The sequence below is a fragment of the Grampus griseus genome (genome assembly GCF_964374135.1).
Source record: "Grampus griseus genome assembly, chromosome: 8".
NCBI classification, from domain to species: domain Eukaryota; kingdom Metazoa; phylum Chordata; class Mammalia; order Artiodactyla; family Delphinidae; genus Grampus; species Grampus griseus.
This window is the reverse complement of record NC_139002.1, coordinates 9304122-9322413: the sequence shown is the minus strand read 5'-3', so window position 1 is coordinate 9322413 and position 18292 is coordinate 9304122. Positions and strand designations below refer to the sequence as shown.

At 52.5% G+C, this 18292-nt stretch overlaps 1 protein-coding gene across 2 annotated transcripts in view; it reads left to right on the top strand.

The window, feature by feature from the left end:
- Positions 1 to 18292, top strand: part of PKNOX2 (PBX/knotted 1 homeobox 2) — a 256499-nt gene that overhangs the window by 70949 nt on the left and 167258 nt on the right. The window lies entirely within an intron of this gene.

Sequence of the window (18292 nt, the reverse complement as noted above, 5' to 3'; positions counted from 1 at the left end):
GATTGGCGTTTTCCATGCTGACTCAGTAAGGTTATGGGTTAAAGACCAGCCCTGAACCCGATCTTTCACAGCCATGCATTGTGTGAGAGACGCGCTCTGTCTCAATGAGCTGGTCAGAATGTGAAATACGGTGGACCTCTAATTACATGAGGTCCAAATGTGACGAAGAGGCCCTGTAACATGACATCCTATTTAATTAGACTGTATTGATTGTGCGTTACGGTGGACATGATGTGTTATGCGTGTCATGAGTGTTGGAGAGGGAAGCTCTAGAGGTTGCAAGGGCAGGCTAAGCTTCGGAGGCCGTGAGAGGAGGACCTGGGCCAAGTTCATAGCTCGCACTTGCTTTTATGTCTGGTTGTTTCTGGAGAGACATGAGGGAGGAAAAAGGAGGTACTGCTGGTCGCCTCCCTTCCATCAGCACAGGAGCTGCTCCCCGCCTTATCCGTCTGTGTATTTCCTCATATTGGTTCTCCCACTTGGCATAAGGCTTCCCACCTGTAGGCCCTGTCCTAAGTCCAGTCTGCTCGTTGCAACCTCCTTCGGTGATCCAGCTAGAAGTGATTTCTCCCTCTTCTGAGATGCTGCGCCTCATCCTTCTGCTGGGCATCCCTCTGCCCGCGCTTCGCTGTGTGCCCTCAGCGAGGCTGTGAGCTCCTGGAGGCTAGGCTGGGATCCCCTGCTCCTTGTTTCCCCTCTGCACCCTCCACCTAGGCGCCGCTCAGGCAGTGTCAGCTGGAAGGGCTGGCCTGGGGCTGCACAGCTTCCCTACCCTGCTTCGGGGGCTCCCGGGGGCTGAGCGGCTGCGACTTTGATAGTACATTGGCTCCCAACCAGTCCACGGAATTTTAAATGATTAAACGTTATCAGCGCACATCTTCACCTCTGTGTAAAAATAGATTGACTGTAATGAGCATTTGAATAAATCATAAGAATGGCCGCCCTGCGATCGTCTAACATCCTGCCGATGGCTGCCCGGTGAGTGAGCAGGGCGCCGGCCCTCCGCCTAATGGCCTGCGCGGCACTGCTGGTGCCTCTGTGATTGACAGGGCGCGGCTCCCAGGGCATCCCCTTTCCGCCCGGCTCGGAGTGGTCGATCCCCAGACACCGGGCCGGGGAAGGGTGCCTCCCTCCATCCTGTTCCAGGAAAGCCTACCTAGGAGATGGGGCCGGGGTGGGGGGAGCCATAGTAGGAAGATAATGACCTTTGCGAGAATCGATGTCTCCTCGCACCGGAGGTTAGAGGGACCTCATCAGTCAAGTCAGTATGAGAGGAGCAAGCCGAGCGTGAAGCTTCCTGAGACCGGGATACGTGTAGGGGAAATAAGTCTGCACGTTCCATCCCCGTCCCCGAGAACAGCCGGGCTCCTGGCCCGGGCCCACCCACACCTGGGGGACATCCCTCGTAGGGACACTCTGGGACCCGCACAGAGGAACGGGGAAGAGTGGGGATCTTCAGGTCCTGGGACTCTGAAAGGGGAAGATTCAAAGGATCTTCCTGGGAGTGTTTTTTGCTAAGGAGGAGCCTGCCTTTTGGAGGGGGAGGAAGAAAAGGTGGGACGGGACCTGCGGAGGAGGGAACAGTCTGCGAGTCTGAAGTGAGGGCTGGATTTGAGAGGGAAACAGCAAACATTCTAATTTAATTCAAGTGGTGTTCCAGTTATTATGGCTGTGTAACAAACCACCCCAAGACATAGTGACTTAACACCGTTCGTTATGCTCATTTATTCTGTGAGTCAGGAGTTCAAACAGGGCACGGTGGGGAGATTGCCTCTGAGCCCCAGGTCTGGGGTCTCTGCTGGGGCAGAAGCTGGGTGCTGGAATCATCTGGAGGCTCGTTCGCTCATCCCTCTGGGGGTGGATACCAGCTGTTGGCTGAGGCGCTAGCTGGGGCTGTCCACCAGGTCCACGCGCCCTTTCCACGTGGCCTGGACATCTTCATAACGTGGATCGACAGGGCTGCACTGCCCAAGCCCGGCAGTATCACGTTCACACGTTGCCCTGGTTGGGGGCAGGCACAAAGGCCCACCTGGGTTTAGAGAAGGGGACATGGACACTGCCCCTGCAGCCACGTCTCAAAGCAGGAGTATCCACAGCACATCAGATGAAGAGTGTGTTTGGGGGGTACTATGTTGTAGCAGCCGTCTTTGGGGAGCACTACTCAGGCCTGGCCCAGCACAGCCTCATCTACTCCCGAGGCAGCTAAGGAAACCTGCCTCCAAGAACCAGACTGTTTAAACCCACCCAATGTCTGGCTTTAAAGGCACCGCCCCCCACAGCCAGGCTAGGCTCCGCCCCCAGGGGGGCATTCCCCGAGGACACGCTGGTGTTAGGAGGCCCTGCAGTTGGTACCACAGCACTCCCCAACCTTTCTGGCACCAGGGACTGGTTTCCTGGAAGACAGTTTCCCCGGACCGGGAGGGTGGGGGTGGGGGTGGGGGAGGGGAGGGATGCTTCAGGCGGTAATGCGAGCCATGCTGAGCGGCAGATGAAGCTTGCTAGCTCGCCGCTCACCTCCTGCTGTGCAGCCCGGTTCCTAACAGGCTGCGGACCCCTGCGCTACGTTATAGTCCTTCTCTGCAAGAATGGGTCCAGTTTGCAACCCACAGCTTGAAGTGCCAGGTCTGGAGAGGGCCTAGACCTGTGACAAGGACTCCACAAGCCTTGGGCCCTTCATTCCCAGGCATAGCTCCCACACCCTCCACTCCCTGGCCTTCTGGGCTGGGGGAGGCTTCAGCCAAATATCAGACTGAAGGGGCCGTTGGGTCTGTCAGGTTGTGCAGGGGGCGTGGGCTATGCGGGCAGCCCTTCCTCCGTGATCCTCGTGTCCTTTCCTCTCCATGCTTCCTCTCTGCCACACACACTGTAACCTGTGGAGGCGGGGCCTTTGAGGACCAGGCTCCAGTTCCTTTGCCGTTTTCCTGACCCGGATGCAGCTAAGTTTTAGAAGAGAATCTGAGTACCCTGGATGCCTTGTTGTGACGTAAGGGGATAGAAACAAAACTCAAGCAACCACAGGGTGGGAGCAGAACCAGGGCCAAGATATGAGAATGGCTAATGGTGAAAGGGAGGGGGCAGGGAAGAGAGGGGCAAAGGGGCTTGGTTTTGATGAAAAGTTTTGGTGGGAGAGTCTTGGAGTCTTCCACAAGTCGACTTAATATTAATAGTAATAACTCGTTTGTTGAGCACTTACTACATGGTAGACACTCTGCTCAGCACGTGATGTGCATGTTCTTATTGAAACCCTCGCACTGTTTTATGAGACACTGTTACTATCTTGGTATTACATACAGAAAGGGAGCAGAGGCTCAGAGACAAGAGAGGTACCATAGTCAGTGACACAGTAAGTTAGTCACAGAGTTGAAATCAAACTTCTGACTCTATCCTAGAGACTTAATCACTTCATTATGCGGCCCCAAGAATCTCAAGTTTACTCTCCTGTAACAGGGGATGTCTGATGACATCACCTCCAATGTTACCCTCAGTTCTAAGATTTTAAATGTTCAGAAAAGATTCTGGGAACTGACTTAGACACCTCTAAAGTGGAGGCCGGCTTTGTGGAAATGGGTCTGTGTGAAAGCACGGAATGATTTCCTGTTCTCTCCTTTCCCCTTTTGTGAAACTTAGGTCAGGAAACCAATGTTTAATTTGGGCAGGTGAAGGAAACAGATAAAAACCTAAAAGATCATTTGTATTTTCAAGGCTTCAACTTGGGGGGGAAAACATTGGGTCTGAAGTCCAAAGCTGGGGTTTGAGTCTCAGCCCCATGACTTAGAACCTCTGTGGTTCTGCATACATCTCTTTGGTCTTCAGATTCCTGGTCTCTAGAATGGAAATGGGATTGTACACCCTTCCCAGGACGGCTGTGAGGACTAAATGAAATCCAGCACGTGCGAGCTCTAGAGCCATTCCTGGCACACAGTATGTATACAGTAATGGTTCAGCCATCCACTCACCCAGTACGTTAGGAAAAAGTAGAGATGGAAAGACGGTTCCTCTCCGTTGCTGCTGACAGAGATGGTCTAGCATCTTTCCTTTAACTGTACTCTCCATAAAAGTTCACTCATGAACTATTGATATTTTAATAATACACATTAGCATCTTGCCCTTTGACAGATGAATATTGAATGAGCAATAAAGAGGCAAAAAAGTAACCAGGTACATGGCTGCGGGGAAACTGGAATCATGAGTGGTTGTCGGAGGGAAGGCCCCTTTCTAGGGACCTTGTGACTCACCTCTCTCTCCAGTGACCCCTAGGAAACAGCTCTTAAAAGGAGCTCAGAATCCGGTCCAGCCCAGCCCAGTCAGGGCAGGATTTGTCCCCGGTTTTCCTGCACTTGGCTGGAGGGGACTTGGGAGAAGACAGAAAAAGGTCATTAAAGAGCTGCTGAAGGCCTGGACTTCTCACCCTCGCGTGAACTACCTGGCATCTCCCCTTCCCTTTGCGGAAGGTGCGGGCTTCTTCCCCGCATACGCTCTTCTGCTCCGTAAATTAAAAGTCTGCAGACCGAGTGCCCTCAAGAAATCAGGCGACAAGCTTAGAAATAACTCAAACCACTTCCGCCCCCTCTCCGTCCTCCGCCCGCCAGGTCTTGGTGGGGCCTGTGCGTGGGGTGCGTGTGTGAAGGCTTATGAGACAGAATTTCCTGCCTTTGCAGCTCCTGCTGCAGCCCCGCTGCCACAGCCTCCATTTTTTCGTGGCCTCCATCTGGCCTGGGAGTCCTTGAGTGTGCGGAGAGCAGTGACAGGGGCTCTTCGTTGGTCCGGCTTAATGGGTGTGATTTAATGACATTTGTGGCAGATTCAGATTTATACGGCTTTCTGAGCTGCAAATCTGCTTTCTAAATGTAGAATTTTTGTGGAGTGGTAAAAAAATAATGGCTGTTCTGTGATTCCTGCCTCCCGAGCTAGGAGATTGCAATTTACATTATGCAAATAGACATTATGCAATCAGGCACTTTAGCAGGAATCTGGCGGCAGAGGGGCCGCTGATGAGAGAGAGGTCTGCAGCCCCAACTGGAGGGGCCCTGGAAGAGCCGAGATGACGTGGGGAGGGGGTGGGGCGGGCGGAGGGGCCCGGGTCTGTTCCGCTGGCCCAGAGCTGAGTGCTTCCGGGGGCTGCCAAAGCTACTCTCTCAATTAATGGCTTTGTTTAATCATACCCCCTGTCCAGAGGACTATTGTCTTACGGATAATTTCGTTTGCCTAACGAGATTTTGCTAATTAAATCTCCTTTCAGTTGGTGTGACCGTGACTGCAGGAGAGGGGCTATTTGGAGTCTTCTCCATAAACCTTTCTGGAGAGGAACAGGGAAGGGGGGCCGGGAGGGAGGGGAGGAGAGGAAGGAGGGGAAGGAGAACCTTCCCTGCTAAGCAGGCCTCGGGAAGCTTCCAGCAGGGCTTGGAGCTACGAGGTGGCTGCCACCACCCACCTGACCTTTCTCTCCAGTTCTCTGGAAATGCAGGTACCCATCAATCTTTATCCAGCCTGAGGGGTTCCCCCCGCTTTATGCTTCCTCTGTGGCTCCTGTGGCCTCCACCATTACCCTTCTCAAGTCCTTCCCAGATCCCCAGAGCTTCTTCGGGATTTCCAGGCACTGCTCCCAGCAGCTCTGGCTGTGGGTGGTGGCAGTGGTGATGCAGGAACGCTCCCCTGGCCTTCACTGTTAGCCAGCCAGCCTGGCTCTTCAGAGAAGAAAAATTGCTCCCAAATTGGCCATTTCTCCAGCGATAATTGCATGAATCAAAGAGGAGAAGACCTTGTCAAATTCATGTATCATCAGACTGAGCCAGGGCTAGCCTCCTGTATGTGGAGGAGCCTAGTGCCATGCCAGCAATAGCTGGAGCCTAATTAATGCTCTTGTGAGCGTGTGCCCACGTCACGCCTGTGCTCCTCCATCCCCAGGGGTTCTTTACTGTCTGCGGCTTCCTTGGCCTGGCTGACCAGGGGCCTCACGGCTCAGCCCTGTCTGCTTTTCCTGCTTCATCTCCTGCCCGCCTCATAGCTCCCTCCTCCCTGTTACTTACAGACACTTCTATGCCTGGTACCCAAATATACTAGGTTGCTCAGTTCCCCCCAAATACTCTGTATCACTTCACACCTCAGTGCCTTTGCACTTGCTGTTCCCTCTGCCTGGAATCTCCTCGTCCCGAATAGCCCCTGTGCCTCCTGCAATACCCAGCTCACATATCTCCTCTCTGACTACTGCTCACGGCGCTTCCTGCCTTTCCTGAAACACTGCTGTCCTCCCTCATCCTGTGCGTTGTCACAGCACCTCAAACATATGTATCTATCTATCCAGGTTAAGAACTGAATCTTATTCTTCTCCTAATCCCAGTACCTAGAATCATCCCTGGCCACAAGAGGCCCCCTGCAAGTTTGGTTTGGTTGAATGAAAAAATGAAGGAATGAACCAAGGGGCAGGGGGTGGAGTGATGGAGAGGTGTTCTCTAGTAAGTCCTCCAAACCCCAGGATGGGCGATGGGGGCGGGGCAGGAGGCTGATTTCTGTGGGGGCTCTGCAGAGTTACTTGCCCATCCATTACCTTTACTTCCTGGGTGGGAAAGACTTAATTCCCCCTGTGTGCCAGGCCCTGCACTAGGTGTGTCAGCATTTCCTGTTGCGCATTCTCACGTGGATCCTGTGAAGTGGGTATTGTTTTTGCAGAGGGCACTGAGGATAGTCTATCCTCACCAGAGAGCAAGGCAGTGTTTACTTGTAACTGGGTCCAGTGGTGGGGACCCAGCAGGCTCTACCTCTAGGTAGGTGAAAGCTCTTATGCTTCCCAGTCTTCCCTCCCCGTCTATCCATCTATTCAACCATCCATCCATCCACCCATCCTTCCATCCATCCATCTATCCCATCCGTCTATCCCATCCATCTATCCCATCCATCCATCCATCCATCCATCCATCCATCCATCCCATCTATCCATCTATCCCATCCATCCATCCATCCATCCATCCATCCATCCATCCATCCCATTTATTCATCCATCCATCCATCCATCCTGACTAGAACCTCAGCTGTTGCACCCTGGGCTGTCCCCGTGCTGGAATGCCTGGGTTCCTGCACTGGGAGGACCTGTGCGTCTGTGTGTGTGCTGGGGGATGGGCGAAACCCAGGCCCCACAGATGGCTCCCGGCTGCTGGCTCTGGTCTGTTGCCCAGCTAGCGGTGGGGATGTGAGGATAAAGGAGTCTGCCTTCCATGCTGTAGAGCATGGGGGAAGTCCAGGAGAAACGGCTCGCATCCTCCTATGTGATAAGGGCATATGCCTGTTGCCTGTGTCTGTGCAGGGTGTGTTTGTGTGAGGCAGTGTTTGAAGACAGTGCTTTATGTTTTGCTTGGTTCCTGAGTTTCAGTGCTTTGCTTTTTGCCCTGAAGTTTTTCCCTTGGTGCCCATGTTCTCTCTCTTCACCGAGGCTTGTAACCATCTTAACATCCCCACCATGCTATCTATGCTCTGAGTCTGAAGGGTTTCATGGTACATAAATAGGTGCTCAACAAACACTCTGAGATGCACTGAATGAGTGAATGAGCTTGAGCTTGAGCCCTGTTATTTAGGTAGCTGGGACCTTTGGATTTAATTTTCTCATTCAGAAAGCAGGAATTCTAACACTACCTATTCTATCTTTCTTGAAGGGTTGTTGGTGGAAGATTATAAGAGATATGTGAAAGTGTTTTATAAACTATAAAGCAAGTGTAAGGGGTTATTATTATAATGGTTATCACACTTGAAGTGATCATTGTGTTTGAAAATTAGGGATTCTGTTTTCAGGAATATAAAATCATCCAGGCCGTGTCGGAACTCTGAGGCTTACAGAGCAATTATTATGGGAACTGATTCCCCATTGGCCCAACTATGGGGACTTCCAGGGGCCGGGGTGGGAGGAGGGGTCTGGTGAAGAGGGCCCATCTTCATTTGTGCCACCTGTCCCCCAAGTGGACCCACACAAATGGTCTCTCTTGAGTCTCAGCCGTTGCCCCGTCTTCTGTGCCTCATTATCTTTGCATGTGCTATTCCCTCTGCTAGGTAAGCTTTTCCCCTTTTCTCCACTGGTCTTTTGACCCTCTTGTGCCTAGTTGCTGCACTGTCCCGAGCTCCCTGCTTGCACAGTATGCCTCCCTGAGGGCCTTTATCACATGGCATCTGGGACCGTGAGCACCAGGGCAGGTGCCGCCGTCACTCATCTCTGTAGCTCCAGAGCTGAGGGGATGGATGGATGGGTGGGTGAAAGGTGAAGCGGAGGGTTGGGGCTTGGTAGATGCACAATTTTAGCTTTTGAAGCACCCTAAGCTGTAGGGGCAGGCAAGGAAGAAGCAGCTTCAGAGAAATTAGCACTGCTGTGCAAGTAACCCCCAAATTTCTGAGAGAGGTTTCCCACCCACTCTCAGGTCCAAAAGGTTAAGTAGGCTGATCCTCCCTGGAGTCTCTGGGCCTGGAGGCCCCAGTTCCATGCAGCTGGGTGACTGGATGTCAGCCAGGTGGGCAGTGAGGCCTCCAGGTTGGAGCTGAGTCCTAAGGACAGGGAGGCACCTGCCCGTTGTGGGTCCTCACAGGCGAGCCGTCACCCACGTGGGGAGGCAGGTGCTGCCTACCACCATCCCCAGCCCTCCCAGATCCTGCCCCTTGGTGGAGTCAGCCCCAGCCGGTGGAGAATCTGCTGGAAGCCCTCCCGGGAACCTGGCTCCCTCACTTTCTCCCTGTGTCTGGAGGCATCCTGTCTCCACCCTGCTCTGGTCTCTCCCCCATGCCCGCCCACCCCGGGCAACGCTCCTGGAGCCCCAGGCAGCCGCAGCCAGGTGCCAGGGGTTTGGGAGGCTTTTCATGCACTGAACCTATTTGTGAGTGTTTTGCAAAGTGTTTAATCCAAGGTGTTCCCTCCATTAAATTAGTGCAAACATCTGGGTCCCACATCCAGCTCCATTTGCATTCTGTGCCGTTTATTACAGCGGGAAATGGGAAGGCACCTTAGGGATACTTAGGACCGAATTGGGGTGGGTTTTGGGGGTGGACGTCTGAGGGTGCCTGTGAGGTCGGTCCACGAGGCAGACCCATCTCCGGCCTGGGACCGGTGTGGAGCCGCTTTCTGGTGCAGGGGACCACACGGTGGGTGTGTCTGGGCTCGGGACCGCCCGGCCTTATGGGGGAGGCTGGGTGAGTGTAATTCATGCCCCCAGTCCCCACGTGGGCCCAAATACCTGCAGGCGCAGGAGGAGTTCACTGCTGTTGTTTTATAACTTTAAACCCAATTTAAAAAAAAGAAAGTGTATCACATTCAAGTGACCCATCTGGGTCTCTCCTGAGGGAGTCTTTCCTGCTGCAAGGTGGGTTTTTTCATCATGAAACTGCTCAGCCTGGGTGGCTGGCTGAGCGTGGGTGGCAGCTCTGTTCCCCGTACCATGTGATTCCAGTACTGTCGAGTACGTCGGGAGTCCTACTATTATCCTTATCCAGGAGGCTGAAGAAGAATAGCTTCTGTTCAGTGCATTATCTGTTGTAACCCTCCCACCAATGCTGTGAGGCAGGTCCTCTAATAATAGAACAGATCAGAGAGCCAGGCTTAATCAGACAGGTTAAGCAACACGCTCATTGTTCCACAACGAGAAAGAGGAGTAGATGGGATGTGAACTCAAGTCCACACGACCCCAAAGCCTACTTCCCACTGCACTAGGACATCTCTCGTGAAGGAAGCAGTTGGGATTGGCTTTGTGTTGGGGACCTTGCCCCCTCCTCAAGTCTCCTGGCCAGCACACCCCGGCCGGGCTGTGCACAGGCCCTGGTCCCAGCCTGCCTGCCCCCATTGGGATGGCATCACCTGGGATTCCCAGGGGCCTGCGATGGTGACTCACCCAAGGGAAGGAATTCCTGGCTTTTGTGGGATGGGGCAGGGAGGAAAAGGAGTATCTGGAGAGTGAAGAAGAGGCTCATGGGATGCTCAAGGACTTAGGGGTCACTGAATTCCTTGGTACCGAGCGGGGAAACTGAGGCTCAAAGGAGGCAACACCTTGCCTAAGGCCACCGAGGGTTTGGTGGTAGAGGCTAGACTGGAACCCAGGGCTCCTACCTCCTGGGAGGGGAGTGATGGCAGGGCCTGGGGAGGTCCCAGGGGTTCTGTAGGGTGTGCCGGCATTCTAGATGCAAAGTGTAAATGAAGGCTGGAGCAAGCAACCAGGGTGAGAAGGGGATGAAAGGCTCCTCTGCTAAGGATGCTTCTGCGCCACATTTAACAAAGAACCTTCCAGGTCCTAGAGGGCTGCTGGCCATCTCTGGCCTGGGCTCTGGGGCAGGTCCGCACCAGCTCCTAGGATTTCACCTAGTGATGTCGGGGGTGGCAGAACCTGGGAAGGCTGGAGGGGACCCGGGACCTGGGGCAGCACACACTTGGGGGTGTCCAGCTCGCCTTCACCTTCCCCATCTGCCCTGCAGTCTGGGCAGCATCTGGAGGAATAGGGTGCAATGGATTCAAACCTCAGTCCCCTCTCCCACTTCCTCCCTTGATGAGACGGGACCAGGTCTTAGCCTTAGTTTCCCCATCTGTTAAAGAGTAATAAAATCTCATCTTACAGGAACGTTGGGAAAATTAAAGAAAGTGGTAGGAATGCTTGACCCTGCTTCTGGGTGCAGAGAGCATTGTCGCTGGTTTTCCTTTCTTCTCCATAGCCCGGGTCTACTCTCCCCTTTGGACCCTGTGCCTGCTCTGGGCTATGGAGGGATGAGGGGCTCTGTCGACGAGGGTGGGCAGCCCCTGTCTCAGCTCCTCCCCTTCCCTCTTCTCTCCCCTCCCTCCCTCTCTCATGAGAAGACTTTAATAAATGCATCTGGGCATGTGGCCCTGCCTGGGGCTTTGTGAGAATGACTCGCTTATCCCAGCCCTTCCTAGAGATGACAGTCTGCAATCAGTGCACATTTATCAAGCGCCACTGTGTGTGATAGCCAGCTCCAGGCTCAGCAGGGCCAGCCTGAGAGCGATCCCCAGGCTTCTCGTCTCCTCCCAGTTCCCCAAAGGTTCCTGCTTTCCTTGGCTTTGCTGGATCCCAGGACCATCTGCTGTTACCAGCAGGATTTGGGGTTTCTGTACCCTTTTGTGCCTCTCTGCTTCTACACGAGGTCCTCTTTGCCTTGAGTACCCTCCATCACCCCTCATTTACTTGGTTAGAACTCAGTTTCTTGGTGATGAGTATGTGTGTAACAACATCTCAGCTAGGGTTTATCTTCCTTGAGCTCCCGGTGCACACTGGGCGTCTTTCTGTGACTATTATTCACATCATATGTCGATTATATCTTTATTGGAGATGCTTGGCTCTCCAAGGGTAAGGGTACGAAGTGTAGCATCCTAGAACTAGCATGGCCCTAGGGGTCATCTGTTCTCGCCTGCAGGCCAGGTCATGCGCAGTTCATCCCTGACAGAGGAGAATGCTTTCCTCTCCTGTTAGCCTTTGGTGCTCAATAAATGCTTGTTTTGTGGGACAAACCACTGGCATGTTTGAAGGGAGGCTGTCATGGCAGCATGCCTTGCTGTCTAGTTTCCAGGGTGTTCGGCCTGAGAGCACGTCCCTGTCCCTTTTATGTGCAATTCTAGTAAGTATTATTCTCTCTCTTTCACCCGGCCTCAGGATATGGGATCTCCAGATGGAGCTGAGGATCTGCAGAGAAGAATGCGCCCCTTGATTTACTGCCCCTGTGTCTTTGCCCCCGGCATTTCCTTTTCCTGAAAAGTCTTCTCTGTCTGCACGGCCAAACCCTGCCCTTCCTCCCCAGTCTCACACCACCTCTTCTACGAGCCTCAGAGCCCTCAGGGAAAACCAAGCATTTTCTCCCTTCCAGAGCACCTGGCCTGAGTCTCCTGACACTGACCAGGGTCCACCTGCATCCTGAGTATATCTGTCTGTCCTCTTCCATGAAGATGTGTCAGTACAGGGCACATGGCTGATGCTTCTATAGCCCTCACTCCACCTGGCATGGCGCCTGGCACATTCTGAATTTATCACACGTGTTTGCCAAATGAATGGGATTACCATTCATTACATTTGTCACCAGTTACTGGAAACTGGATGCTAGGGCCAGCAAAAGAAAAACAGGTGTTAAATTCTGTTTGGTGTGCTGAGCAGACCGGCATTACTTCTGTATGGCAGGCCTGTCAAGTCCCAGACACTGATACTCTACACATGGAGTCTCCGAAACAGAGTGAGCAAGGTGGGCCATTGGAATAAGAGAAGAAAATATTACAACTTTATTTGTATGTATTTTTTTATCTCATCCTATTTAGATTTCTATTTTTGAATATGTTCCCTAAGACATCTCATATATTGGTAGAGCAGTAGGGTGACTATATACACTCCCACACATGCATGTTTATATATGCATGCACTGAGCGTGTATTACACATTTTTTACTGATAGTGTTGAGGACCATGGACTTGGGCCCCTGGCCCACTCTCCAGGAGATGAGTCCAGTGCCTATTTGCTACTGTCTCCGGACAAATGTCCCATCCCCTAGCGTGGCCTCATGTCATGCCTAAAACTATACAGCCTGAAGCTCACTGGCTGGCAAATTCCTTCGGGACTGTGACTTGGGGACCCCCTTCACCTGTGACTCTCCAGGGCCTGGCACATGACAGGCACTCAGTAAATTACATGGGGCTTGAATAATATTTATTTGAATTGAGACTATCTGAGAATCTTCGAAAGTTTTAAAAAATTTGACTTCAATTTAATCCTCAGCTGTCTACTCCCAGATAGTACACTGGACATATTTACTAGAGACACATTATGCAACAAAAAAAATAAGTGTATGCCTACTTTGTACCAGGTTCTGAGTTAGGTACTGGGTGTCAAATTTGAGGTCTCTGACCTCAAGTTACTTACATTCCCTTTTTTCAAAAACAACCAAACAAGAAATCATAACATAAATGAGCACTCCCCTCTTCATTGCGAGTATTTTGAAACAAACGGCCAGGCCTCACACCATTTCCTCTGCAAATGCTCTAGACAGTCATTTAGGGAGGACAGAACCCATCAACCAATGTAGTTGTGTGCTAGGGACTGTGCTATAGCCGCTGGGCATGGCCAGGGCCCAGGGGAAGCCGGTAGTGGTAGTTCTCCCGGCAGGGGTGGGGTGGGCGGGTAGAATGGGGTCAGGAATGATTTTTGTATAAATGATGCTTAGGCTGAGTCTCTAAGCTTAACTTCTAGGCTCCCATGTTGAAATTTCAGAAGCCAAGAGGGGACCTATCAGATAAGGGGTGGGTTTGAATAGAGGGAGATGGCGGGCACAGAAGACAGAACACTTACAGATCCTAACAGCTGTCCTCCATCATCTTAAGACCAGAAGCCGAGTCCTCTTGCCCAGGGTTGCAGAACCAGAGATTGTCAGCGGCAGAATCTGGGCTCGGCGGCTCCTCCCTGGCCTCCCTCCGCCTGCTCTCCACACTTGGAGGACCCATGGCGCAGGCTGGGCCTGCCTCTCCCACACACACAGGCTGCTGTGGCCGGGAACAGCACACTCTGCGCTCCCAGTGCCTCTGGGCTCTGGGCACCCCCTTCTCCCTCCAGCAGCTTCCGGAGGGTCCATAGGCCTGCAGCCCCGGAACCATCACGGGCTGCATGTGACTTCTTTCTTCCCGTGCAAGTTGAGCACTTGCCACCCTGCTGTCTGTTTTTCCTTGCTAAGGTTCAGTTCTAATTATGTTGATTTTCTTCATCCCACCCCCTCCTGGAAGCTTATTAGGTTGAATATTTTTATTTATTATCATTTCGCCCAACTCCTGCCAGCATTTCCAATTACTCTCCCCGCTTCCTTGTAATTGTCTTTCTGTAATGGCTCTGAAACAATTGCGCTAAATGAGGTGTCTCCTGGAAGATGAGAGTCTCACTTCATTAAAGGCTAATGTATTCTCAGCTCCAGCTCTGTGGGGCTAGCTTGGAAGGAAGACATTTAAACAGCTTCTTTTATTTTATAGGGAGCAACTTTTCAGCGACGAAGATGTCTGTGGGGTATATGTGTATGTGTGTGCGTTGCTTGATTTTAATTTAAAGGAAGTTTATGAAATAGCGTAAGTCTTCCTATTGATGAAACTCTCTGTCTCCGGGTAGCTGAGATTTACGCAGGTGGGGTCCAGGGCTCTGGAGCAGGATGGACAGGGGCGTTTTATTCTGATGTCCTCCCTGCCTTTCTGCCAGGTCCCCTCCCTTCCTGCTAGCTCCTGACCTCTTCATGCCTCCATCCTGTGTCAGCTTCCACTGGGTGATGACCTCCTGTTGTGTATTATTGTTTTCAGTTTATATATCCTAACTCATTCATTCATTTGCTGCTTCCTCATTTACTTGTTCATTTGTTATTCATTCAACAAACGTTTATTGCCTGCTATGTTCAGGCATCATTCAGGATGGGGATATGCCCTTTGGGAGCTTAGAGATCAGTGGGAGGACAGAGGCGGATGACAGGTAAGCAGGCACTTCTAGTACATTGTGTTAAATGCTGTAATCAGGCAAGGGAGGACCACCTGAAAGCACCTAGGAGGGCACCAGGTAAAATCTAGTGGGGTCGAGGATGGCTTCTAGAGGGCAGGGCCTGGGGTCTGGGTTGATACCGGAGGATGAGGAGTTAGCCAGGTGACAAGGGCGTGGCTGGAAGTACCTGAGGCCGAGGGAACTTCCGTACTACAGGGGGCTTGGCGGGTGAGTGAAATGCAAGCTTTTCCATCTGACAGGAGCCCCGTGTGGGACAGGGGCTGTGATGGGAGGAGGGGCTGGAGATCATGGAGGGTCTTGAAGGCTCGGCTACCGAAGGATTGGGGGACGTAGAAAAATTTTAAGCTGAGGATCGATTTGGCCAGATCTGTCTTGGAAAGATTGCTCCTGCTTCAGTGTGGAGAGGCGATTGGAGGAAGGCAAAAAATTAAAAAAGGCAAGGAGACCTTTTAGGAAACTATCGCAAGTGATGATGGTGCCCTGCCTGGAGGAGGTGGCAGAGGAGAATGAGAAGCTGTGTACGTTTGTGAGGTGTTACAGGTGGAGAAATGACAGGCTTGGGGTGGGGGTAGGGGTGACGGTGAGGGGGCATTAAGGATGAGATCTGCTTTCTGGCTTGGGGAGTCCGGTGAATGTGTGTGGTGGGGTCCCAATATCCAGGACAAGGCCCGTGGGAGGTCTGTGCAGCTCCCCCAGGATGTGGGACCACCAGGCTCAAATCCCAGGAGATGCAGGGTCCCTGTCCCCAGTGACAGCTACGGAGTCCCAGTGCCTTCGCCAGCAGGGCCCGTAGGTGGCATGTGGGCGTCTGCTCACTCCAATAAAGGGCCACCTGTAGCTGCATCGTCGAGCTCCGAGCTGAGCACCTGTGCTCTGAGCTGAGCAGGTCACCTCTTAGCTCTGACTTCTGACCCAGGCAACACAACCTGTACCAAGGCCTCCGAGCGTTGCCCAGGCAGCTCCCGTGGTAAAGGGCTGTCTCTTCTAAAGCGTTTTCTATTTCATAGTCAAGAAGGAGTAGGATATGTTTGGGTTGGAAGTGAAGAATGTAAGCTTACACCAGGTGGTGAATCAAGTTCACCCAGCAGTGTTTTTATGCCTCCGAGGCACGTTTTTTTTTTTTTTTTAGGATCCCTGTAAGCTTGTGAGCAATGGTGGTGGTGATAGTGATAAAAGTAATGATAATGACTTCTCCATTTATCAAGGCCTGCTACGTCCCACACACTCTATTAATCATTGCCTGAAGTATCTCATTTAGTCCTTGCCACAGTCCTATCATGTGGATATTATTATTGGCACAGAGAGGTTAAGTAAGCAGGCCCAGGATGCCCAGCCTGCGGTTTCCTTCTCAGAATCAAGGAAGGAGGCAGTTGGCCACACCAGGCCGGGAGAAGTGGCTTGTTCCGTCCTCCACTTGCTGTTTTCCCGTGCTTTTCATGCCCCTTGTTATGAATTACTTTTTTCAGCTTATATATCTTAACTCACTCATTCACTCACTCACCCATTCATTCATTCATGTGTATCCTTCAAGGCCCTGTGCAAATGCCGCTGACTCCCGAGCAGAGCCAGCACCCGCCCACTCCGTGGTTCCCAGAATACATACATTTCTCAGTTATAGCTGCTGATTTGTAGTGAGTTCTTTGAGTGTCTGTCACCTCAGCTCTACTTTGGGTTTTCCCTGGGAAGGGATCTTGGCTAACTCCTCTTCATATCCTTGGTACCCAGCACTGGGCCTGGTGCACAGTTATCCTATGAATAAATAAATACTACTAGGGAAGACAGGATGCTCCGGAGGGGCCCGGGAGGTCAGCTTACAGGAGCTCCCCGTGCCCTGTCCATTGCAGGAGGAGCAGATATGCTGCTCAGCTACGCTCCGGACTGGGCTCAGCTCCCCGGGGCGACTGGCTGGCAATAAGGGGCAGCGTCAGGAACACAATTCTCTCTGTGCTCTGGGAGAACGCGGGGGTGAGGTAAGTGCCCCTCCAGGGAAAGGACTGAAGGAAGCGGCGTGGAGCTGGATGTTTACTCTGATGAGGTGCTTATGTAACACCAGGCTTCCTCGGGCTCCCAGGGGCTGAAGAGAGCGCACACCAAGGAAACAAACAAACAGAGATGGCAAGCCACTTGCACTATTAGACAACCAAAGGGAAGCGGTGTGCGCGTTTGACGTCTTCCGCAGAAATTTAGCGCCGGGGCAATTGCCGAGCAGCCTTTTTTTTTTTTTTTTTTTTACAAAGAATGAAATGTGTCTAAATATTCAAGTGCAAACGTCACCAATAGTTTTCCATCCCCTCACATCTCGCTGCAATTGCCACCCCTCCCAGGCTGTGATGGGGTTCCGGGAGATGTCGCCCTCAGGAGAGGCGGAGGCCACCTCTTCAGGAGCTCCCTCCTTAGCCTACAGAGTCAGGGCTCGGGTCACAGCTTGTGGGCAGCGAGGGGAGAAGGAGGAGGAAGGAAGCACTGGCTCTGAGAGCCAGGGGTCCTGATCACTAAATAGCTGTGTGACTTGGGGCAAGTGACTTACCCTTTCTGAGCCACAGTTTCTACATCTGTGGATGAAAAGAACCATCAACTTTGCCTTAACTCGCAGGCTTGTTTTGAGCCTCTGTACCCCGTGGCAACACGTGGGGGGCGGTCCTGACCACTTCCTGCCTATCATTCAAGTTGGGTAGCGCAGAACCCTCTGCCTGCTCTCTCCCTCTAGCTCTGGAGCTGGGTCAGGCCTCCCCGCCTCAGTTTCCATAACACTGGGGACAAGGATCCAGGTGAATTCTAAGTCTGAAGCCCCCTGGGGCTCTTGGAAACAAGAGGCCAGGCCTCCTGAGCCCAAGGGAAATGGGGAACTGAACTTTGTGCTGCAGAACAATGAGAAATTTAGGGTAAGAAGTCTTCAGATCCCAGAATGGAGCTAGACAGAACATCGCCCTGTGCATTTAATAAATATTCATTGAGGACCTACCGCGTGCCCAGCATTGTGTCCCTTACTGCGAATGCATGGGCAACACAGTTCCTGTGGCAGCCCCTGTCCTTTCAGAGCTCACGGTCTAGCAGGTATTCCAGATTAGTGCCCAATCCTCTCCATTTCATAGACGAGAGAGGAAATACGGCCCAGGAGAGGCAGTGACTATTACAAGGTCACGTAGCCAGTTAGTGGACTTGGCAGGATCAAAAACCCGCCTTGTGAAGTTGAAATGAACTGATGCTTGCCGAGGGCTCAGAGCCACTCTGGGCACCGCCTGGTGAATGCGCTGTATGTGTTTCCGCTGGGTCTCCAGGCTCTAGGAGCGTGGGCCTTTGCCCCTCATTGGCCCTGAGCTCCAGCCTCGCTCGTCTTGAGTCCGAGTGTTTGAGATGAGACTGAGCCACCCCCAGGGTGACGCTGACAAAGGGACGATGAGAAGGACAGTGGGCCCGAGGCTCTTGGCTCTCCGCGTTGTACTCTTCCATTCAGCCAAGGCTTCTGGAGGGCTGGGCTTGTGCCAGGCACTGGGGCTGAACAACCCTGCAAGCCCCCTACCCTCGAGGGGTTTATATATCAGTGGGGGAGGGGGCTGCACACCACCATAAGTGAGCCAGGTGTTTTCCTAATGAGACAAAGGTTATGAGTGTCCAGTACAGTGTGATTTAGTAGAGCTTAACCCGGATGGTGGGTTACGGGGCAGTGAAGGTGGGGCTGTAGGGCGGGGGGATTGGGGTGCATTTTCTTCGCTACTGGAGATTGCCCTGCCAAACGAGGGGGGACTCTGGAGAGCTTCTGCTCAGCTCTACACACCAGTCTCTAAAGCTCAACATCCCAGATAACATATCAATACTGA